At 38.7% G+C, this 24,878-nt stretch overlaps 1 protein-coding gene and 1 non-coding gene across 2 annotated transcripts in view; both read left to right on the top strand.

Moving 5' to 3' along the window:
* Window positions 1–24,878, top strand: part of CHRM2 (cholinergic receptor muscarinic 2) — a 164,727-nt gene that overhangs the window by 127,844 nt on the left and 12,005 nt on the right. The window lies entirely within an intron of this gene.
* TRNAC-GCA (transfer RNA cysteine (anticodon GCA)) lies at window positions 15,397–15,468 on the top strand. The gene has a single exon. It is a non-coding gene; the product is annotated as a tRNA-Cys (tRNA).

Below are 24,878 nucleotides of genomic sequence, written 5' to 3'. Positions count from 1 at the left end.
CAGTACTCTTGCCTAGAAAATCCCATGGATGGAGGAGCCTGGTAGGCTGCAGTCCATGGGGTCGCGAAGAGTCGGACACGACTGAGCGACTTCACTCTCACTTTTCACTTTCATGCATTGGAGAAGGAAATGGCAACCCACTCCAGTGTTCTTGCCTGGAGAATCCCAGGGACGGGGGAGCCTGGTGGGCTGCCATCTATGGGGTCACACAGAGTCGGACACGAATGAAGCGACTTAGCAGTAGGTAGGGAACAAAGGCATATAGATTGGTTTTGTATTAGTATTTTTCCCTTCTAGTGTAAGATGAAATATGTGTATGGATATCATACTTAAATTCACAAACATCTCATCCCCCTAAAAATTAAAATATATATTAAAAATCAATGCATTTTCTTCTAGGAAAGTTTGTTTTATAGACAGATATATCCAGAGAAATTCAGGTGTAGTAATCACAGTGGTTTCTCATTGAAAAGGAAAGGAAGTTAAAGGGAAGAAGAGAGAAGAGGAGGAAGTGAGGTCATGAAAGGAACCCCTGGGGCATGGGAAGAAATAAGTTGCATGACAGAAACAATTAATGTAGTCATCTGTTGAAATGGAATTGCAGTGAATAATTAATAATTTGTGTAGTAATAGCTAACATCTTTGCTCACTCTATTGGCTTCTATGCTATACATTCTACATAATTAGCTCAGTTAATACTTATGGCAATATTATAATTTATTCATTTTGTAGAGGAGGTAACAGAGGCTTAGAGAGGTTAGGTAACTTGATCAAGTTATATATGTCTGAGTTAGAATCCAGGGATACAGTCTGCCTCAGCCTGCATTCTTTACTGCTTTTTACTGCTTTTCTAACTGTGGTAACAGAGTAAGCAACCATAATTTAGAGGTCAGTTAATTCAACTCTGTCCTGAAGCCATTGCTTGCCTGAGAAGATGAGCAAGAAAAGAAATAAAGTAATTAAATATATAAATATATACAAAAATATGATTTAATATTATCATATATATGTGATTAAACTACAAGCCATTGCCATTTTTGTCTTTCAAAATGATTTAATATTAGCAATTTCTATGGGACAGCCAAATAAATGTCTACATATGTAAATGTATATTTTATATATATATACACATACATGTATGTTATATAAAGACAGAAATCTCCACATTCATAATAATACATAACACTTATTTTGTGCATTTTAACAAATATTCACAATGCTTTATATTTATCATTTCCCATAGTCTTTCTGTCACACCAATTAGCTGGATAGCATTTTCCCCATTTTATAAAAGAGGACTTTTAATACATGGAGATGCTCTGCAGCTTTGAAAGTCACATGATTAAGAAATGATAGAGCCAGGACCTAGTCGTCATTAGTCTGCTTTTAGGAATCATTTCTCTTGATCACAGTGCTGCACTGACTCCGTATTTTGCATATTTATTCTATGCATGTTACTGGAAGATCTGTGAAGGACTCAGTATTTACTTATATGTTTTTTTCTTTTTGCATCTTGCCTTCATATATCTCCTCACATTTAATGGATCTTCTTTATTTAATATTTAAAGACATGAAGGTTAAGGTAGTTACTTCACTTATTCAAGGTCACACAATGATTAATGACTGAAGTAGAATTCCAACTTAGGTCATTAGGATCTAAGGACTTTTTCTATCTCAGTGTGATATGTGGTAAATGTAAACCTATGCAAAGCCAGATGCTTAATTGAGAAGCATTTTATATAATGAGAATAAAATCTACCTTGTCCTGCAAGCTCACTGCTAAAGATTCACGTCAGTGATCTCCACAGTAGTCTCATTAGCCTTTTGTAGGGAGATTAAGTCCCTCTGCTAATTCAAGTTCGCACTAATGATAGAAATGCGTGTATTATCTTTGACTCCTTCTCCTTTGTCCTCTGCATTGTCACACACTTTAAAACCTAACATCTCTTTTCCTTTCCCATCATTTCTGCCCTATCTCTATTCTTTATCATGGATTGTTGCTGTGACCTAGGTACTGTCCTCCCTACTAGGGATCTTGTGTCTTCGAATCCACCCCCTCAGGATGGTCTCATAGATCTACTTAAAATGTAAATTTATTCATTGCTTAGAATCTGTTGCCAGATCTCCATCGTCTACAATATAAAGTCTGAGTTTCCTTAGCAGGACACCAGAGTGTTCCATAATTTAATTTCTTTCTGACTCTTGGCCACCTCCTTTCACCCTTCCCAGACTCAATTTTGCACTTCCTCACTGCTGAATCTATGTACTGTAATTTCTTGTCACTCTAAATATTCTCAGTCTGCTCCCTAACACATGATCATGGTCATATTTAGTTCTTATAGCAAATTGTTGAGTTGGGTTCCATAATTATTCCATTTCAGAACATTGCCAGGCTTGGGTTAGCTTTCTATAGCTACCATCTAGAGGTCTGGAGGGAATATTTATGCAAATTAATAGCCTTCTCCTGGTTTTCTTTTTGTCTGATGAAAACTCTTCTACATGTATGCCTGATAGAAGTATATGCATAATCAATTTTGAATGATGCTATGTGAGGGGAACTTGGTGAATACACTTCATCATGAAAGCAAACCTCAGTTGCTAAAATGAACACATTTTATAGACACAACTTTAAGCTGCATTAAGTCACAATAATCCTTGGAAAGATAGATATGTCAGGTCAAATTGAACATCAGATACTATTATGATTTTTAAAATAACAATTAATCTAGGTTGCCATGTTAGGATATTTTATTAACTGCAGCCTAAAGTGACTAAGCACACGCCAGAGACAACCTATTCATTAAGATGTGTCTGCTATTCCAAATCAAGCTGATTCTACTTATCAGAAAGAGAGTCCATACACTGTTTTAAGCACATTGCTTAATATATCACAATTTTCTGAGTTTGGATATTTGTCTTGATATCAACAAACAAACCTCCATTCTGATTAGTGCATAGGCTCTTGACCTTTATCTGTTAACTACTAAAGAGATAAACTTCATTTCAGTACCAAAGAAAAGAGAATTGTGAGGTAAGAGGAAGCCAGAGAAACATGCAGCAGAGACTTTCATGTTCATAAAGAGGAGGAAATAAAGAGGGTGAGACTGACGCTGAGGAAATATCATTTTCAAAATTCTATTGTTGGTTACAAAAGATGTAGATCACAAACATATAACAATATGCATATGTTTAGGTTGTAATTTATATATAATAATATTGCAAACACACATATAAAGCCCAAAAAAACCCGCAAAAACCCTTCCAGTCAGTAAATGCTTATTTCACATGTGATGATACTATCTAACAACAGAACTAAGAGGAATGAAAGAAGCGATGCCGCTCAGTTTATCAGTACATATAGTGTCCGTAGGCACAAGCTAGTGTAAGTGGATTCAGTATACTCGATGATTAACGGCAGCCTAACAACTGAGGTTTTGAATTTGCACCTAACAAATAATTTGAGATGTTTTCCCCATACAATGGTTGAAATATAATAAGTGAAGTCGCTCAGTCGTGTCTGACTCTTTGCGACCCCATGGACTGTAGCCCACCAGGCTCCTCCCTCCATGGGATTCTCCAGGCAAGAATACTGGAGTGGATTGCCATTTCCTTCTCCAGGGGATCTTCTCGACTCAGGGATCAAACCCAGGTCTCTCACATCTTTCTTTTTTGTTTTCTTGATTCAGATGTACATTTGCAAATTATCAGATAAGTTCTAGTAAGTTCTGCTGTTAAATGGGGCATAATATTAATATTTTTCACAAGGCTTTAGTTTCATTTTCTATGTTGTTATTCATAATTATTAAATATTTCACTTTATTTGTGGTTGTTTTGGTATCATCATTGTGTCAGTCAAGGTTTTCCAAAGAAGCAGAACCAAGAGAATACACACACACACGTGCACATATAGTTGATATTCATTATGAATGGATTCCAGGACTGTGATGGGGAACGTGTCTGCCAAAGCAGGAGATGCAAGAGATACTGGTTCGATCCCAGAATGGGGAAGATCCCTTGGAGGAGGAAATGGCAACACTCCAGTATTCTTGCCTGGAAAACTCCATGGACAGAGGAGCCTAGTGGACTTCAGCCCCTGGGGTCACAAAGAGTCAGACAGGACTGTAGCAGCTCAGCGCTACGGCTCTGGGTTACCTGTTCCAGACCACAGCTGAGGTGTGTGGGGCCACCGGGCAGGGTTCTGGGAAACCCTCCAAGAAAGTGTTCACCTGTTCACCTGAAATAGACCTCAATTCAACCTCATGGCAGCCTTGGATAGTGAAAGCCACACGGCTCTTTCAGTGGTTCTCCACGCCTAGCTGTGACCTCTAAAACTCAGATTGAGGTGGCTATGCTTGTCACCCCAGTCCAGTACTCTTACCTGGAGAACCCCATGGATGGAGGAGCCTGGTAGGCTGCAGTCCTTGGGATCGCTGATGGTCGGACACGACTGAGCGACTTCACTTTCACTTTTTGCTTTCATGCATTGGAGAAGGAAATGGCGATCCACTCCAGTGTTCTTGCCTGGAGAATCCCAGGGACGGGGGAGCCTGGTGGGCTGCCATCTATGGGGTCGCACAGAGTCGGACACAACTGAAGTGACTTAGCAGTAGCAGTATGAATGGATTCTGTATTTGTGAATGCACCTACTTGCTAAAATTTCTTTGTAACCTCAATTCAACACTTGGTGATTTCATGGTGATTTCCAGACACACACAGAGCAGTGAAAATCTGAGTCACTTGACACATATGTTCTCAGCTGAAGTCAAAGAAATTGATACTGTGCCTTCTTGTATCCTTTTCTTGGTTCATTTAGTGTCTCATTTTTGTGTTTTTTGGTTATCTTCCTGCTCAAAATGATCCTCAAGCATAGTGCTGCAGTGCTGTCTAATATTCCTAGACACCAGAAAGCTGTGATGTACCTTATGGGGAAAATACATATGTTAGATAAGCATCATTCAGACATAAATTCTAGTGCTGTCGGCTGTGAGTTTATAGTTAATGAATCAGCAGTATTTGTTGACTAAGATGTCTTTAGATATTTCCCAGGTGGCACTAGTGGTAAAGAACCTGCCTGCCAATGCAGGAGATGCAACAGACCCCGGTTCGATCCCTGGATTGGGAAGATCCCCTGGAGGAGGGCATGGCAACCCACTCCAGTATTCTTGCCTGGAGAATCCCAAGGAAGGAGGAACCTGGTGGGCTACAGTCCATAGGGTGACAAAGAGTCAGACACAACTGAAGCGACTTAGCATGCATGCGGCATACAATGCAAGCTGTCTTTAAACAGTAACACATACACACACAAAGCAAGATTATGTATTAAGTGACAAAATGTTGTGACCAGAGGTTTGCAGAAACCTAACCCTATATTTCCCCTAGGAGCAAGGGTTAGTAGTCAAGTGGATTTTATAGACTTTAGATACCAAGAATAACAAAGATGTACTATGTCTATCTATCTACCTATGTAGATTGGTTTTAAAGAACTGGAGGTACAGTTAATAGGGACCAGAAGGTCTGAAATCTGTAGAGCAGGCCAGAGGGTTAAAAACTCAGACAGGAGTTGATGCTGCAGTTCTGAGGCAGAATTTCTTCTTTTCCAACCCTGTTATTGCTCTTAAGACTTCAACTGATTGGATGAAGCCTGTCACATCATAGAGGACAGTCTCCTTTACTTCAGCTCAACTGACTGTAGATGTTAATCACATCTACAAAATAGTTTTAGAGCAGCAGCTCCAAAAATTTGTATTTGGTGAAATAACATACTATGGCCTAGTCAAATTGACACATAAAATTAATCATTATAGATTTGATACTGATGAACTTATAATGATTCCAGTTCACTGAGTGGTGTTTAAAGATGAGTTATAACCGTCTTCTCACAAAGACACACACACACAAAGAGAGAGAAAAAGAGAAATAAAGCATGTTTCTGCTTTGACAAGTGGGAAGTTTACTTGATCAGAAGCAAAAAGTTTTTCGTACTAGAGCCCCTTAGTTTCAAGTCAGCTCTACTACTAGCAGGCATTGGAAAATTTACTTACCTTTGCCATTTCCTTCTCCAGTATGTTCTTTAGTTTTCTTAAATCTAAAAAGATAATAATAGTATTACCCTTGACATCGGGCCTGTTTTAGATATTCCAAAAACATGTCAGCTTTTCTCAGTACTAGCTCCCTGGGGAATGTGGAGAGACAGAAGGCTGTGCACATGTACACACTTCCTCGAAGGTTAAGCCACAGCCCCTTTACAGGTGTGTGAAGGGTTAAGGATGGCAACTGATGGGAAAGCAACCAGTTCTAGCCCAGTGACTTCCCACTTATCACCCAAATAAGCCCAGGCTAAGAAGAGCATGGTGGTGGTGGTGGTTGGTGGTTTAATCACTAAGTCATATCCGACTCTTGCGACCCCATGGACTGTAGCCCACCAGGCTCCTCTGTCCATGGGATTCTCCAGGCAAGAATACTGGAGTGGATTTCCTTCTCCAGGGGATCTTCCTGACCCAGGAATTGAACCCAGGTCTCCGGCATTGCAGGAAGATTCTTTACCAACTGAGCTATGAGGGAAGCCCAAGAAGAGCATGGAGATGGGATCAGTTCAGTTCAGTCGCTCAGTGGTGTCTGACTCTTTGCGACCCCATGAACCACAGCACGCCAAGCCTCCCTGTCCATCTCCAACTCCCGAAGTCCACCCAAACCCATGTCCATTGAGTCAGCGATGCCACCCACCCATCTCATCCTCCGTCGTCCCTTCTCCTCCTGCCCTCAATCTTTCCCAGCATCAGGGTCTTTTCAAATGAGTCAGCTCTTCACATCAGGTGGCCAAAGTATTCAAGTTTCAGCTTCAGCATCAGTCCTTCCAATGAACACCCAGGACTGATCTCCTTTAGGATGGACTGGTTGGATCTCCTTGCAGTCCAAGGGACTCTCAAGGGTCTTCTCCAACACCACAGTTCAAAAGCATCAATTCTCCGGTGCTCAGCTTTCTTCACAGTCCAACTCTCACATCCATACATGACCACTGGAAAAACCATAGCCTTGACTAGATGGATCTTTGTTGACAAAGTAATGTCTCTGCTTTTTAATATGCTGTCTAGGTTGGTCATAACTTTCCTTCCAAGGAGTAAGCATCTTTTAATTTCATGGCTGCAATCACCATCTACAGTGATTTTGGAGATGGGGTAAGTGTGAGATTTAGACCATATTTCACTAATAAAGAAAAACTTTCACATGCATTAGCCATCAAATTCTTACTCCAAAGTTCTGTGATCAAGAAAATAGAAACCAAAAGCAGAGGACATAAGTAAGATGAGGAGAAATACAGACCCCCAAATACTTTCTATAGTTGTGTGTTTTTTTTCCCAGAAGAAGAAAGAGCTCACAAAATCAGTCCACATAAAAGTCACAGTCACCCACTGAAAAGCAAAAAATTCAATCGGTTAGCTCATAAACATAATGCTAAAAAACTGTTGTGATCATGTTTCCACTCTTTTGTTTAAAAGCTGTTTATTTCTGTGACTGTGGTGCTGTCATGTAAATGCAGAGGACTCAGTAATGAAAGGTGAAATCAGGACTTTGCTGTTCCAGATGCTCTTTCTGCCTCTCTGAGTGTACCTGCTGCTGGGTGCAAGCCCCTTCCCTGACCTCCCCATCACGATCTGACAGACCTCGGGGAAAATGAGGGGACATTCTAAAACAAAAATAATCCTGTCACTTTTATAGTCAAAAGTGTCAGAGCTCAGACATCAGTGGTAATTCAGAAGAGTCAGTAATGTATTTTGTGTCTGCATTTATTGACATTTGGTGGTTATTCCATATGAAAGTTATTTAAAGGTACTATTGCATTGCAATTTAATCACTATCATATCTTTAGCTTAAAATATACTATTACAAACTTGCTGGTGGGCCACACTAAATAAGTCATATCAATACCTTATTTAATATAGATGTATTTATGTCTACAAAGAGTCGGACACGACTGAGCGTCTGAACTGAACTGATGTCATTAGACAACAGTCACTTTCTGCTCCTAACACAGAAGCAATTTAACTTTAATCTCAGCTAATTAGAGGGTGAAATAGTTGGTTTCATTGGAAAGAGGATCTGTGCAGATTTATGTACTGTATTCATTATTTTGGAAAACCTTCAGTTCTATGCAGAATAAACTTGGAGGCAAGAGATTAGCCAACAAGATATTTCAATAATCCTCATTCAAAGGTGAGAAGGCTGTGGAATAATATGAGCTTTAATAAATATATAAGCATGATTTTTAATATCAATTATCTGTATGTGGAAAGTGGCCAGATGCAAAACAATAGCTTTGCCATATGCATATATCCTATCTATATTATATAGAAATGGCCAAGTACAAAATAATTGCATTAACATATCCCTCATAGTCTATATGAATTATATCACAGTTAGAAATATGGTGACAAGATTATATTCATTGTGCAACTAAGAATAAGTTCATTCTTAATAAGATATATATAAATATGACTTGTGTCAAATACATATGAAGAAAACTGCAAGACATTGTAGAAGGACAAAAGCAAAACTTGAATAGGAAAACATTACTGGATGGAAAGACTTACTACTAGACAGTCATTAATTTTTTTCCGAATTAATTTATAATAGCACACTAAAAATTCCATAAGGAAAATTTCACAAAATACTCTGAGGTTTATATTTAAAAGCATGAAAATATAGTAAATAATTTAAAACAGTTCACTAATAAATGAATTTACTTATAATTAGAGTGTCTAAATATAAAATTAAAATAGGAAAATTAACATTATTGATACAAAGATAAACTGGATAAAATAATGGGATAGAATGGAAAGCCCAGAAATCTGAATTTTGGAAATATTTAGTAGATTGCAGAATTAACTTTTCAAATTTGCAGAGAAAGTGTAAGTTATTTAATAAATGTTCCTAGAGTGATTTGTTTAACTCTTTGGGGAAAATATCAAGATTACATATCTTCATACCTTATTCTCAAGTATAGGCCATGTATATATTCCATATAGTCCATAGCTAAAACTTCAAACTGATAGGATATTTTATTACCTGGTTTGCAAAGTTATTTTAATGATAATTCTTATTTTTATAAACAGCTGTAGGAAAGTAACATAATCATCAATTGCTGGTGGGATCTTACTATCAAAAACAGCAAGTGTAGATCATTTTGACGAATGATCCAAGTTTTAAGAGTTTATCCTAAGAAAGCAATTAGCAATCTATAAAAGAAAAAAAATGTACATGAAACCTCATTTCACCATTGTATACTAGAGTGTAAAATTGAAAAGGACCTAAATGTCACAAATAAAAGATTATTCAATTAAATCATGATATCATCACAAAACTAAATATTAGGTACCCACTAGAATGATGCATTAAAAGTTGCCTAAAGTCCATTATTATCTTTATTTGAAAATTTTATCAGCGAGTCAATGTCAAAGGTTATAAAGTAGGGGCCTAGAGGTCAAATCTGTCCACACAACAGACTTGTTTTGCTTGCTTCTCAGTATTTTATAACACTGAGCCAAGATTTGTAAATTAGGAGAACACACATAGGAATCCAGATTTCCAGTGTATCTTTACAGTTCTGAACACCTAACAATATTGTGACCACACTTCAACCTCAACTGGGACTGGACAGTGGAAGTTCTCCTCTCTTTCCCCCAAGGCCCACCAGCCAGGAACATACTTTTCTCACTCTTCCAGTTCCCTACCTTGCCCCACTGAGATACTGAACTGATCTCTACCATGTGATCTGGAACTTTTAAAATTAAATGTGTGCATAGGTGAATATATTCATTGCATGCTCATGTGTGTGCATATAGGAAGATATACAACACAATTTCAATAGAAATAAAACTTCACAGGCACCATTGTGTAAGGTCTTTGGTAACAAGAAACAAGTCAACATTATTCACTATTTTATCTCTCGAATTTAGGTAAAAGAAAATTATTGTTGAATGGTCAAGTAAGGAAGATAATAGCTCTTATTTGTCATGTATGAATAATTCAGAATCTTTTTTTCTTTTGCATTACATTTCTACTGTGGTAATTTTAAAATAAGAAAGAAAATGCACAATAACTTTTACTTTTTTAATATCCAAGGGCAGAAGGAAGTCTGTAAGCAAAGGAAAATATATATTAAATAAATCTCATGTATTTATAAAGTAAAAAAGAAAACGGCATCATTAGTTGAGATGATGCAGAAATCCTTGGCACTGAATTCTGCTGTGTATAATACAAAACACAATACAAGAGCCAATTGATTCTTGTCTGATTTTGTACTTTTGTTTTGATTTCTCCAATATACCCTTCCTTACTCTCTGCAAAGTGCTACATATCTCAAACACACCCTTTCCAAGAGCCTTCCTCTCACTTCCCTCCTTTGTTGCTGGGATATTTAGACAATAATTATAATGATACTATCAAACCAGCATGTAAGTCACTGAATGATCATTTCTAGTCTGTCCACTAAGTAAGTCCAGGATGAAATCACCAGCACAGAGGTGTCAGTTAATTGAGGAATCAGACAGCTAGAGAGACCAGACTGTGAGAAAATACCCTTATCCCAAGGACAAACCTTTGCTCTGACATTGGAGAGAATACACAAATAAACTTGCCAAGTAAATTACTTTCCTTCCCTAATTCATGATCTCTTGCTCTAGTGCTAAAGCCACTATTTTTTTTAATGAGTTGGTAGGTAAATATGGAGCTAGATTGAGAGAATTAGTTCATGCTTGTACTTTTTCAATATTGTGAGTGAAATGAAGATACAGATAGCAATTTGAATCTAATTTGCAGGCTTGCATGGATGAAAAGTCACAGAGGGAAGCTGAGATGCACCAGGATGTTGGGGGTGGAAGGCATGGCGACAGTGACAAAACCAGCTGACACAGAGCAGAGGCCTCTTCAGTAAGCACAGCAAAACCAAAATATGATAAACTCAAGACAGAGCAGTTTTCTCCCTGTAGTTACATGCAGTACAATAGTAAGGAAAATATAGATCTAAGGCCAAAGCCACTGATGATCCTTTCTGACCTCCCAGTCATCACCATATGGATCCTAAGAAAATTAACATAAAGTTAGAGTCCTACAATGCATTTAAGCTGAAAGAGACATTGGAGTTGAACATTCTCACTGCACAGAGGACAAAAATCAAATCCAGGGAGGCAAGTACTATCTCCTGAAGGAGCCTGCAGATAATTTAACATCCCAGACCCCTGCTCTTGTCATGAGTGTAGACCCACACTGCTGTTTAAAAACAAAGAGATCAATATGTGAAATGGCATGAGTGAAGTGGTTATGTGTCTACAGTTGATTGGCTTGAATTCCTGAAATAGATGTCATCATCCATAACTGAAAATTTTTCTTTTGAGATGAAGCAGATTCAAAATAGAAACCCCTCCCAGATAGTATCCCCCAAGTTCCTAAATTAAAATAAGAAAACACACACACCGTGACTCAGGAGAATACAATAGGACCAGCAGAGAGCCAGCTAAAAGGAAGTAAAACGGGGGTTTGGGGGTGAAAGTAAGGGCTGCAAGGGAGTTTCCTGAGTCATTCAGCTGCCAATATCAGACAGTATCAAATCTTAAAATTAGAGGAACCCTTATTCAGATAAATTGATAATTTTGAGCCAAGGCTTATGTCACATGTTAGGTTTGTTTAATTCGGTCATTAAACTGTACAATTCACACTATTTTGTACTTATATCCTTCTTTTCTTTGTCATGTATATATTTTTCATCATATAGCATAAAATGGAAAACATTTGAGTCATTATTAATAAAGTCATTTACTGTTTATTATTCTTCAAAAATACATTAATAGTAAATTGTGGGCTTACAGGTGGCTCCGAGGTAAAGACTCCACCTGCAATGCAGGAGACACAGGATACATGGGAACCCACTCCAGTATTCTTGCCCAGAGAATCCCATGGACAGAGGAGCCTGGTGGGCTACAGTCCATAGGGTTGCAAAGAATCAGACATGACTGAAGCAAGTGAGCACACACACAGTCATACATAACACACGGCACATTTTTGCTCTGATATTCATATCTGATGCCATTTGCTCTACATAACAGGGTATGTAAAGAGAATACATAGCACAGACTGCCTTTCTAATAGGTACACTGATACTATCTGGCAACTTAAGATCATTTTCTGGTTCATGTTAGTGAACAAGAAACAATTATTAGCAAATTTACTTATAACAAATTTGTAGAATTCAGTAATAAATGGTGATTATTTGAGAGAGGTTGTGATTTCATGAAAATTGTCCTCATATGGATAAGTAGAGGAAAGAAAGTGAAAATGAAAGTCACTCAGTCATGTCTGACTCTTTGCGACCCCTATAGTCCATGGAATTCTCCAGGCCAGAATACTGGAGTGGGTAGCCTTTCCCTTCTCCAGGGGATCCGCCCAATCCAGGGATCAAACCTAGGTCTCCCACATTGCAGGCGGATTCTTTACCAGCTGAGCCACAAGGGAAGCTATGCAATTCATGTGAGCTTAGAAAGTTCACGAATATACTTTCTAAATAACAGAAAGAAGTTAAGCAACAGTTCCAACAGACCTATTGTACTGTTGGCAATTTTGCAAACTATGAAAGTAATTCTCATTTCACCTTTGCTCCCAACCTAATCAAAGCTAACTTTAAGCTTTTAATTATTATTTTCATTGTTTAGTAGCTAAACCATGTCTGACTCTTTTGTGACCCCATGGACTGTAGCCCACCAGGCTTCTCTGTCCATGGGATTTCCCAGGCAAGAATACTTGAATGGGTTGCCATTTCCTTCTCCAGGGAATCTTCCTGACCCAGGGAACAAATACATATCTCCTGCATTGCAAATGGATTCTTTACCACTGAGCCACCAGGGAGGATTTTATTTATGCCTGTAGATGAATGTTGTTGGCACCCCACTCCAGTACTCTTGCCTAGAAAATCCCATGGACGGAGGAGCCTGGTAGGCTGCAGTCCATGGGGTCACTAGAGTTGGACATGACTGAGCGACTTCACTTTCACTTTTCACTTTCATGCATTGGAAAAGGAAATGGCAAGCCACTCCAGTGTTCTTGCCTGGAGAATCCCAGGGATGGGAAGCCTGGTGGGCTGCCGTCTATGGGGTCGCACAGAGTCGAACACGACTAAAGCGACATAGCAGCAGCAGCAGCAGCAGATGAATGTTGAGGATCCTTGGCTAGTATGCTTGGTTTAAATTCCTTTGTGTTATTTAATTCTTGAATTGGATCTGCTGAGAGGGTATTTTCACTACATAAGCATTGAGAAAACTTACTCTTGTAGAATTTAGAAGCTTAGTAAAACTTTAAATTGGGCTTATGTGCCCAGATTGGAATTTTGGATTGTCAAAGGGAAGGTATTCAAATTATGATGGGAAGGATAGGCTCAGCCAAGGCTGAAGCCAGAGACAGAGGCAATGAGAAAAATCAACTTGAAATTGAAATCCAGTTATACATCCTGGTCAATGACATTTCATGATACCAGCTTGATCAACATTATCAATAGTTTATTATAATATCTAACATAAGTGGTCTTCACTGTTATGGAGTCTCCACTTATCAGTCTCCATACTCCTCGGGTCCTCTGCCATACCCCACCTTTCCCATACTCCATAGATAGCTTTTTGAAAGTTTCCCAAACACCCAGTTCCCCGACATCCACAAAACTAATGGAATCTACTCTGATCCTTAACTCTTCTCTCCTTTTCACAATACTAAGTCTGGGGCTGTTCTCTCATATCGCCCATATACCATTCTTTTCTGCTTTCTTAAGCTCTTGCTGGAGAACTCTTACCTGGAAAATCCCATGGACGGAGGAGCCTGGTGGCCTGCGGTCCATGGGGTCTCAAAGAGTCGGACATGACTAAGCAACTTCCCTTTCACTTTTCATTTTCATGCATTGGAGAAGGAAATGGCAACCCACTCCAGTGTTCTTGCCTGGAGAATCCCAGGGACAGGGGAGCCTGGTGGGCTGCCGTCTATGGGGTCGCACAGAGTCGGACACGACTGAATCGACTTAGCAGCAGCAGTAGCAGCAAGCTCCTGCTTCACCAATGGAATTGATTGTTCTTAATTGTTTAGACCCGCAATCACTAGGATTTTCTTCTTTTCACCTTGTCATCCTTTTTTTAAGCATCTAAACAAAATATTTTTGAAGACTTCCCTAATCTTTCTTTGAAATCATCTTTCCTTTTTTCCCTTTGCTTTACCGTTGAGATACAAAATAGGAGTCTGTCTATTTTGTTGCTCTTATCTGTCCAAACCCTGACCATGTACAATACTACATTTAATGATTTCTCATTTTCTGGCTTTTATATTCAACTTCCATTTTATTACCATTTTCTTGAACACGATTCTTATTTTTTGTATTTAACCTCAACATGTGAGAATTTTATTTGGGTTCTGTAAATCCACTGAGTAACTTTTCAAGTAGCCATTTAAAGGTTTGTTTTCAGTTGAGTAAGAGTCTGTAGTTTATAGTAAGAAAAATGAAGCTAACTATAGTCAGCTCTTGAAAACTTGGTTATCAAACTTGGAATTATATTTAAACAGAAATTAAACTTTATTCAAGTGGCTCCCAATCTTTATTTTAAAACAGTTTGGAAATCTGAGGGTGTACTAGGCATTGTGCCAAAAATACTGACAATTCACCCCATTCCATCTCACAGTCCCTGTCCCCCAACATTCCTCTTTTGAGTGTTTCTGTAGTTTAGACGCTTTATCTTCCCTCCCTTTTCCCTTAGACAGGCCCATGCCAGTGTGACGTTCTGCTTTGTGCACCGTCATTTGTTATTTTAATAACAATACGAAAAAGAAAAAGAAAACACAACACGTAGCAAATTGAGTCAAGCGATCACCTTTCAGCTTTATAGTGGGCTTTGAAAGAACCAAACAAGGGAAGAGCCAGAGGCAGGCTGCTCACAAGTTACATTCCTAAATGCAGACACAGAACTGAGGATGTTTTATTATGCAGAGCAGACTCTGAGAGGCTGCCTACAAATGAGTCTTTCCTTGGAACACTTGGACAAAATGTTTCCATTCCGATAGCCAAGCATGAACCAGAGTGGAGACGGACTGAGAGACGCATAGACGTCATACCCAGAGTAAGGATGGGAAGTACACCATGGCACCCTGGAGAGGTCCTCCTCGGCAGGTTGGGTTGAGCCATCTCATTCCCCAAAGACTGTCCGTGCAATGGGTCCTAACCCCTCATCTTGCTATTGGAGGTCAGCTCTAACCTATTCATGACCTCTGGATTTTAAGATGATGAGGCTGTGTCTGCTGTCTGTGGAATAGTATTTCTAAATAAATGCTTTGTATAAAGTAACCATAACATAAATAAAGATTCTTATTTCTGGCCAGTCCCTGGTGGCTCAGGTGGTAAAGCGTCTGCTTGCAATGCAGGAGACCCGGGTTCAATTCCTGGGTTGGGAAGATCCCCTGGAGAAGGAAATGGCAACCCACTCCAGTACTCTTGCCTGGAAAATTCTATGGACAGAGGAGACTGGTAGGCTACAGTCCAAGGGGTCGCAAAGAGTTGGACACGACTGAGCAACTTCACTTTATTTCTGGCCAGTCATGGGAGACGAATAGCATGACACTGGAGATTAAGGAATTGGCCCCTCGTGATCATCCCTCAGACAACCTGTGCTATCTCTTACTTGGGATACTCACTGAAGAAAAGATGGATGAGGGACAGTGAATAAACACTTAAGAACTCACAAGAAATAGCATGGATAAACAATAAAAGGCCTAGAAAAACTCAAGAAAACTAGCATTTGGCAGAATGAATACTCTGTTTTGTTGTTAGAAAGTATTCTCATTCAATTAGCAGAACTGCTGAGTTAAATTTTAAAAATAGTTTGTTTTTTTTTCAAACAGCATTTAGAGAATGTGGTAAATGTAAGTCACAGATTCATTTTATACATATTCACAAAGCATATGACCATGTTGCTCTACACATTTAAGTTCAGACAGCTAGAAACTAGCAGACATAGTTCAGCCTCAAGTTTATCTCCTGCATCCAGAAGCCCATCATGGTTATCTGAGTATAAAAGCTACAAAGAGAAAAGCTAGACCCACCCTGACGGAGCAAAGAGGCCAGCCCTCCACTAGCACATCTCCTCGAGGGATATCTAGGCCCGGAGGGTCTTTGCGGCTCTCTCCTTCAAGAGGAAGTGACACTTTATGAGAAAATTTCCTCAGACGATTAGCATTTTCAGAGCAGAGACATTCTTTCACTTGTTTTTCAAGGGATCAATATCCATTCTTCTTCAGTGAAGGCACTGACAACTGGCACATACTTGGTTAAATGAAGGAATCGAGGGCAGCTTCTCATAGCTTCCTGTTTCCACTGATTTTACAATGTTTCAGAAATGAGTTAATTACCTACCGAACCCTCTTCTAACATGTTCTCTTAAAGGTCCAACTATGTGTAATCCTACCTTAGCAGATGGCACAAACTAAAACTGCTTTGCTGATGGTACAATTGTGCTTGAAGGACAGAGCATCCTGCCTAGCAGATTTATGCATGAGTCTCAATCCATTTGCAGTTTATTTGACAATCTTCCCTTCTCATGCATTATTTAGGTCCAGGCATTGTATGTAAATACCACTATAACATATACCGCTCAAAGTTAACTACTTTTTCCACTAACATAGTAGGGATAAAGGCGTATAAATTGTGTTGAGGGTAATGATTAGCCAAGATGGTATAGTTTGAGAAAACAGGTGTTATTTTTTGTCAGACTTCATACTGGGTTTGGTCAATATGGAAATTGCTTCTTGGGGAAAAGAAATGGTTAGGCCCTGTAATTCTAGCTCCCTCTGAATGAGACTTTTGATTTTTCAGTGTTTGGAGAGTCTGAAGGTGAGGAGTTCAGTTCAGTCACTCAGTCTGACTCTTTGCGACCTCATGGACTGCAGCACGCCACGCTTCCCTGTCCATCACCAACTCCCGGAGCTTGATCAAATTCATGTCCATCAAGTCAGTGATGCCATCCAACCATCTCATCCTCCATCATCCCCTTCTCCTGCCTTCTGTCTTTCCCAGCATCAGGGTCTTTTTCAATGAGTGAGTTCTTTGCAACATTTTTGGCCAAAGTTTTGGAGCTTCAGCTTTAGCATCAGTCCTTCCAATGAATATTCAGGATTGATTTCCTTTAGGATTGACTAGTTTGATCTCTTTTCTATCCAAGGGACTCTCAAGAGTCTTCTCCAACACCACAGTTTAAAAGCATCAATTCTTTGGCATTCAGCTTTATATATGGTCCAACTCTCACAGCCATGCATGACTACTGCAAAAACCATAGCTTTGACTATATGGACATTTGTCGGCAAAGTAATGTCTGTGCTTTTTAATATGCTGTCTAGGTTTGTCATAGCTTTTCTTCCAAGGAGCAAGTATCTTAATTTCAAGGCTGAGGTCACCATCTACAGTGATTTTGAGCCCAAGAAAATAAAGTCTCTCACTTTTTCCATTGTTAACCCATCTATTTGCCATGAAGGGTTGGAACCAGATGCTGTGATCTTCATTTTTTGAATGTTGAGTTTTAAGCCAACTTTTCACTCTCTTCATTCACTTTCATCAACAGGCTCTTTGCTTTCTGCCATAAGGGTGGTGTCATCTGCATATCTGAGGTTATTGATATTTTCCCTGGGAATCTTTATTCTAGCTTATGCTTCATCCAGCCTGGAATTTTACATGATGTACTCTGCATAGAAGCTAAATAAGCAGGGTGACAATATACAGTCTTGGCATACTCCTTTCCCAGTTTGGAACCAGTTGGTTGTTCCATGTCTGGTTCTAACTGTTACCTCTTGACCTGCATTCAGGTTTCTCAGAAGGCAGTTAAGGTGGTCTGGTATTCCCATCTCTTTAAGAATTTTCCACGGTTTGTTGTGATCCACAAAGTCAAAGGCTTTAGCGTAATCAATGAAGTGGAGGTAGATGTTTTTCTGAAATTATCTTGCTTTTTCTATGATCCAACAGATGTTGGCAATTTGATTTCTGGTTCCTCTGCCTTTTCTAAATCCAGCTTGAACATTTAAAAGTTCTCAGTTCACATAGTGTTGAAGCCTATCTTGAAGAATTGGGAGTTAGGGAATTTAAATATATAGTTGGGCTTGAACTTATGGTGTTGGGAGAAGAAAGGGGGTGGGACTGGGGGAATAGAGAGTTAAGACCGCATGTGATGACCTATGTGACACATGTATCGCATATAGTAAATTATGTCATGATTTAGCCTGTAGTTATCACGAACAAAGTGGTTTCATTTTAATCAGGTAGGAGAATTGACTGTCCTGATTTACCACATAAAGTTCTTCATTCTCTCTGGCCAATTTGCTTTATTTTAACTCTAAATTAGTGCTTTGGATACAAAAAATCCTTGCCGAGTTGATGTAGCTTTTTATGTTTCCTCATCTCAATTGGCATTAGATCATTTAGTAAAGACTTTAATCTGCTTCATGCTCTCATTTTTCACATTTTAGTGGGATAATACTGTGGTCATTTTGATCCGTTCTAGAAATAGGCTGCAATCAGACTCTGAGGAAACAATCATTTTATATTTCGATTGGAAACAATAAAAATAGTTGCTGCCCATTACTCTGTATACTTCGTTACTACTTTATTTTTACAGCTTTATTGAATCTGGTGTGAATCATCAGTATATGAGGCCTGTGTCATTTCTGTCATTGAAAAGTTAGAAAACTCAAGAGTCAACTTTTTGGAGTCCTTTGTTCTCTTGGACTCTATCTGTTCTAGGTTTTAGTACCAGAGGAATGATGGTGTCAGTTAAGCTTACACTGTGGGTGCATTTGTCTTCGGAGGTTATAGCCAAGAAAATTTTGTCTGTAAAATATAATCCACTTACCTTTACTTTTCATATGTGCATTTTTATGAAAAGAGCAATGCATGCATTAGCTTTTTTTTTTCTTTCCATAAGCAGTGCAACCTTAAGCAGAGATATGCTTAAAATAAATACTAGATTCCTAAATACAACCAAGTGTCCTTTTCTCCACTTACCTTTTATATGTGTCTTATCTAAATTTGCATTTTATTTATAGTCAGAAGAAATTTCACTTCTTCCTGTACCTCCTAATCCTTTCTAATCCCATTTATCTTAACAATTCCAGTCTGTTCTTCAGAGGAAACTATTAACTTACTTTTTAACTTCTCTGAGCCTAAACTGATTGTCATTCCTCTCTTCAAAGCTGTCCTTGAGTTCTGTCCAAAGTTCCACATTGCCCTGTGCTGTGCTCAGTCTCAGCTTTCAACAGAAGGCACGTGCACCATTGAAAAGAGTCTCTGAAGGGATGTATTGTTTGAAATTGCTCAGCTTCTCTAGGACAACAGCTTTCAATCTAGAATCTTCTATCAGAGTCATAACAAGCCTCAATCCCTCTGAAAATCTGATTCGCATGTTTAATTCAAGCAATGAATTAACTAATTTAGAGTTATTAAACCAGCAGCCTGCCGACTAGGAAAAGACAAAACAAAATACAGAAAGCCGACTACACAAATTTCCAGCTTCTCAAGATGGTAAGAAAGACACAGACATCAATTCAAATACAGCTGCCTAATCATATACAACTTTCAGTAGCTCTTCAAGAGTTGCTTCCATTTTTCCTTTTACTTCTTGTCCTTGTGAAGACATAACAACCTTTAGAGAGAGGGCTTTCTCCACTTTCGCTAAAGTTTGGTTTAGAACACACTATTTTGTCTGCCGTATTTACCGAATGATGTTGATCATCAATGTTGAAGTTCAGTCAAATTCCTGGTACAGAAAAGGATGGGGGCTGGAGTACTTATTCAGATGGAATTTCATTTTAAAAAGTCAACAGGATGATATATTCCAAATTGTGCTTTGTTTATAATTATCTAGACTGCTTTTTCCTTTTGGCAGGAGGTGTGTTGTGTTAAAAAAAAAAAAAAAAAGATAACTAAAAGGAGGCATAGACGTAGAAACAAGGACAAGAGTACTAGTTAAATCATTGTTAGCTCTCTTTCCCTCTTAGTCATGACATTTTTCTAAAGTAAGTGCTGTTTAGAATGTGTTTTGAAGAAGACAGGAGATAGCTTGGCAAACAGGGAATGGAAGTTTGTTCCAGCATCACTAAGAATAGTATTATTTTTGACAGGCAGCCAAAACTGCAAACATGTTTACATTGTAATAAGGACTTAGAAATTCTTTAAGATTTTCACACTGAAAAAACTCATGAATTCTTTTGTATTTGTACTAATGTGGGGATCAAATTGCTGTTTCAGCTACTTTCATGCTTATTTACCATTTGCTTTTACATTTTTTTTCCTTTTTTCAAATGAAAGTTCAACTTGCATTCAGTGAAGTGCATAAACCTTAAGGCTTGATAAATGCAATGTTTTAAGTGAGACTTTCTTTTTAAAAATGTTTTACGTAATGCATATCCAGTAAAATCTGCAATACTGTGCTGCAATTTTCTAAATGAGAAAAACTCTACACATTGCTTTCAGAATACTTTCAACACATCTTTTCAGATATAATTAAAAGCTCAGTGTAGGTGAGCCAGTGGCTAAGTTTTATTTTCTCTTTCTGAACCTGCAGGTGGTCAGGCCTAATGCACTGGGGTAGATTCCACCAAAGTACATTGTACTTTCCTGAGAAATATTATGTACAATCTTGAGAACACAGTAAAAAAAACAAAAAGTCACGCAAAGCAAATGGTGAAGGAAAAGAAAAAAGAGAAGTAAAAGGGAAATCAAAATATTAGGAAAGGTTTCCAGGAAGCCTTCTGTAATTTACTACATGGATTCTTAGCCCTGACACTTGTCATTGTTTTAATCCAGGGTTGTTTTACATAACTGGATATTTCATCAGCATTTTGTGTGTCCTCTAGATTATGAACTCTTTGTGGATAAGAATGTGTTCTATTTTTTTGTTTCATCACTCATTACTCCTTCACTGCGATCCTCCACAGCCCTTGAAGGCAAATGAAGATCTGTTCATAACAGAAATTCAGTAAGATGTTTTAGAATCAAGAAAGAAACAGAGAAAGCTCTGGTTTCCTAGCAGGGTTGCCATCACTCTCTAAGGCCACGACTCCCAGTATAGCTGCTCATGTAGTGAGATTCAGGAGCTCCTAAAAAGCTCTCAATATGTGTATTGACTGCTGATGTGTCACTTGAAAGAAAACCCGATTAAAGGGAAAGAAGTGGAAATTTACTGTACTTCTCCCTGATGCCAAAAAAGTACCAGAGTATGGAATGTCAGTATTATCAGCTAGTAGAGCTGCACTGTCTCTGGAAAAAACTCTTCTTTTCCTGTAAGTAAAATTGAAAGACTTTCAAGATTCATAAGCATCATCACAGTATCCGCAAATTTTATCATCTATTGCATCAGTATCAAAACCCTGTATGTTGAAACCTTTCTTTAGAGAAAAGGGACTTTGTTTCCCAAGACTTCCTTAAAAAGTCTCTCCCCAATTCTCTTTTCATTATTTTTCTCTCTAACACCATCTTTAGCCAGTGTGATTGTTCACTGATGTATAAATAATTTCAGGCCTATTAAATTGCTATCCCAAAAGTTTTAAACATTAGTGGGACTAATGGAAAGTGTGGAAGATCTAAAACAGAGTATATACTATATACTTCAGGCATTTCACAAGATATACTCTGAATAGAAGTTGAATAAACCGGGTGACAATATACAGCCTTAAGGTACTCCGTTCCTGATTTGGAACCAATCTGTTGTTCAGTGTCCAGTTCTAACTGTTGCTTCTTGACCTGCATATGGGTTTCTCAGGAGGCAGGTAAGGTGGTCTGGTATTCCCATCTCTTGAAGAATTTTCCAGTTTGTTGTGATCCACAGAGTCAAAGGCTTTAGCGTAGTCAATAAAGCAGAAGTAGATGTTTTTCTGGAACTCTCTTGCTTTTTCAGTGATCCAACAGATGTTGGCAATTTGATCTCTGGTTCCTCTGCCTTTTCTAAATCCTTTTCTAAATCTAACTGGTGATAACATGGTATTATATTAGCATTTCGTTCTTAAGGCAGTGAAGAGATAATCAGTTTAAATAGTTTAAATAGTCTCCTTGAATCCCGGGTGGCTCAGAGTAAAGAATCCACTTGCCAATGCAGGAGACACAGGTTTGATCCCTGGGTCAAGAAGATACCCTGGAGAAGGAAATTGCAACTTATTCCTGTATTCTAGCCTGGAAAGTCCCATGGGCAGGGGAGCCTGGCAGGCTACAGTCCATGGGGTCATAAGAGTCAGAAATGACTTACTAAACAAAAACAACTCCTAGACTATCTACTAGTTCCTTGTTCCTGGTATAGTCTTGTTTCTGATGACAGTCTGATATTTTATCATCCTTATATTTGTTCATATCTTTTAATAATAGTGGTTATTTTGTATTGACAGCTAGATATCTAGGCATAATATTGTCAAATGAAATGAAAGTCGCTCAAATAGTGTCCAACTTTTTGTGATCCCATGAACTATACAGTCCATGGAATTCTCCAGGCCAGAATACTGGAGTGGGTAGCCATTCCCTTCTCCAGGGGATCTTCTCAACTCAGAGACTGAACCCAGGTCTCCCACATTGCAGGCATATTCTTCACTAGCTGAGCCACCAGGTAAGCCCAATATTGTCAAAGTCAACTTTTAATTCTCTCTGGACGGATTGTGGTGTTCAGCCCTCATGTATACAATTTAAAGGGCTTCCCTGGTGGCTCAGCAGTAAAGAATCTACCTGCACTGTAGGAGCTGCAGGAGATGGGGGTTTGATTTCTGGGTCGGGAAGGTCCCCTGGAGGAGGGCATGGCCACCCACTCCAGTATTCTTGCCTGAAGAATCCCATGGACAGAGGAGCCTGGTAGGCTACAGTCCATGGGATCGCAAAGAGTCAGACACGACTGAAGCAACTTAGCAAGCACACATGCACACTTGCAATTTAAAAAGCTAAAGTGGGCCTTATTATGCACTCACTTGAGGGAATTTCAGGCCACACTAACCACTGAAGCTGATGTATTTATCCCGTGTTTGCTCAGTAATTAGGCCGCTTCTTAGAGATCAATGTCTGAAAGAAAGGGACAATGAAAACCCAGAAAGCTTTGCCATTTTTGGTAATGTGTTTAAATAGCAGAAGAAATTAGAAATCTGTGAAAAGTATATATGTTAAGATTACATTTTAAAAGTTAAATAAGTATATGAGTGAAGTCGCTCAGTCACATCTGACTCTTTGCTACCCCATTGCCTGTAGCCCACCAGGCTCCTCCGTCCATGGGATTCTCCAGGAAAGAATAGTGGAGTGGGTTGCCATTTCCTTCTCCAGGGGATCTTCCTGACCCAGGGATCGAACCCAGGTCTCTCGCATTGAGGGCAGATGTTTTAACCTCTGAGCCACCAGGGAAGCCCTAAATAAGTATAAACAATTGTAAATTCAAGTTTATGTGAATTCTTGTTCTGAAATTTTTTATGCATTTTTATGCATTGCGTATTTTCTTTACCTGGATTCCACTTGTTGTCAATCACAGGCTCCATTTTTTCCAACTTTTAAAATTCTTCTAGGAGGCTTTTTAAATAAATCAGCCTCACTTTCCTGGTATGACATAGTGAAAGAATGTGACCATAGGAGATACCAAAATTTGAACCTTGGCCCTAGTACTTACCAGCTCTGATCATTGTCAGATGTAAAGCTGGAAAAGATGACTATTGTTTTCAGAGTATTGTGAGAATTAAATAAAATAATGTGCAGAAAATTTTAGTGCTTAGGTTGCTCATATATTAATAAGTTTCTTGTTAGCTTATCACATTGTGGATACATCTATGGAAGTAATCATTACATATCAGGCATCTTGCCTGACAAGCACAGTGTGGGAAAAACCCCATTTATTTAATAAAATTTCCACTGCATATCCAAATATACATTAGAAATTTTTTAAAAATCATTTAAATTAGCGTTTTCTCTGTAAGAGTTCCAAAAGATTGTCAGTGTTAGAACTTCTACATAATTGGCATGAAAACTTTTGTGAGTAGTTATATATCAGTTTACCTGGTGATATGTTTTTATGATGATGCACTTAAAAAAATGCTCTAGACCTTAAATATCATGTAGTTTCATGTGCAGAATCTTGCTTAATAACTGTTTATCTTATTGTGAACATCTATCCAAAGTCACAGTATTGGCCTGGACATGATAATCCTCTGTTGTCTAAGCCAACAACCCAACTTAAACTTGGATCAGTTATGGCAGGTCAAAGTGATAAATCTGGGGGCTCACACTGGTGCCTCATAGCTCAGTTGGTAAAGAATCTGCCTGCAATGCAGGAGACCCCAGTTCGATTCCTGGGTCAGCAAGATCCGCTGGAGAAGGGATAGGCTACCCACTCCAGTATTCTCGGGCTTCCTTTTTGGCTCAGCTGGTAAAGAATCCACCTGCAGTGCGGGAGACCTGGATTTGATCCCTGGGTTGGGAAGATCCCCTGGAGAAGGGAAAGGCTACTACCCACTCCAGTATTCTGGCCTGGAGAACTCCATGGATTGTGGGACACAACTGAGCTCACTTTCACTTTCGCCTTCACACTGGCCAAAGGTAAATCCCAGACAAACAAGGAATATTTGTAGCTGAGGCTACAGCCAGGTTCTCTGGGTTTGAACGTCGGTTTAATTCTTAATTATTTGATCTTTAGTTCAATATTTATGAAAAGATGTATAATAAAAATAATAATTATCTTAGGAGTTTCTGTGAAGAGTAATCATGCTGAATTTAATATGACTAATAACAATATCATTGATAATGATAATTAAGTATTACCAGTACCACTATAACCTACTTCTCCTCTCTCTCAATCTATTCCACACACACA

This window comes from Bos mutus, chromosome 4 (assembly GCF_027580195.1).
Source record: "Bos mutus isolate GX-2022 chromosome 4, NWIPB_WYAK_1.1, whole genome shotgun sequence".
NCBI classification, from domain to species: Eukaryota; Metazoa; Chordata; class Mammalia; order Artiodactyla; family Bovidae; genus Bos; species Bos mutus.
Note: the sequence above shows the minus strand (reverse complement) of the source record. Positions and strands in the feature narration are given on the sequence as shown.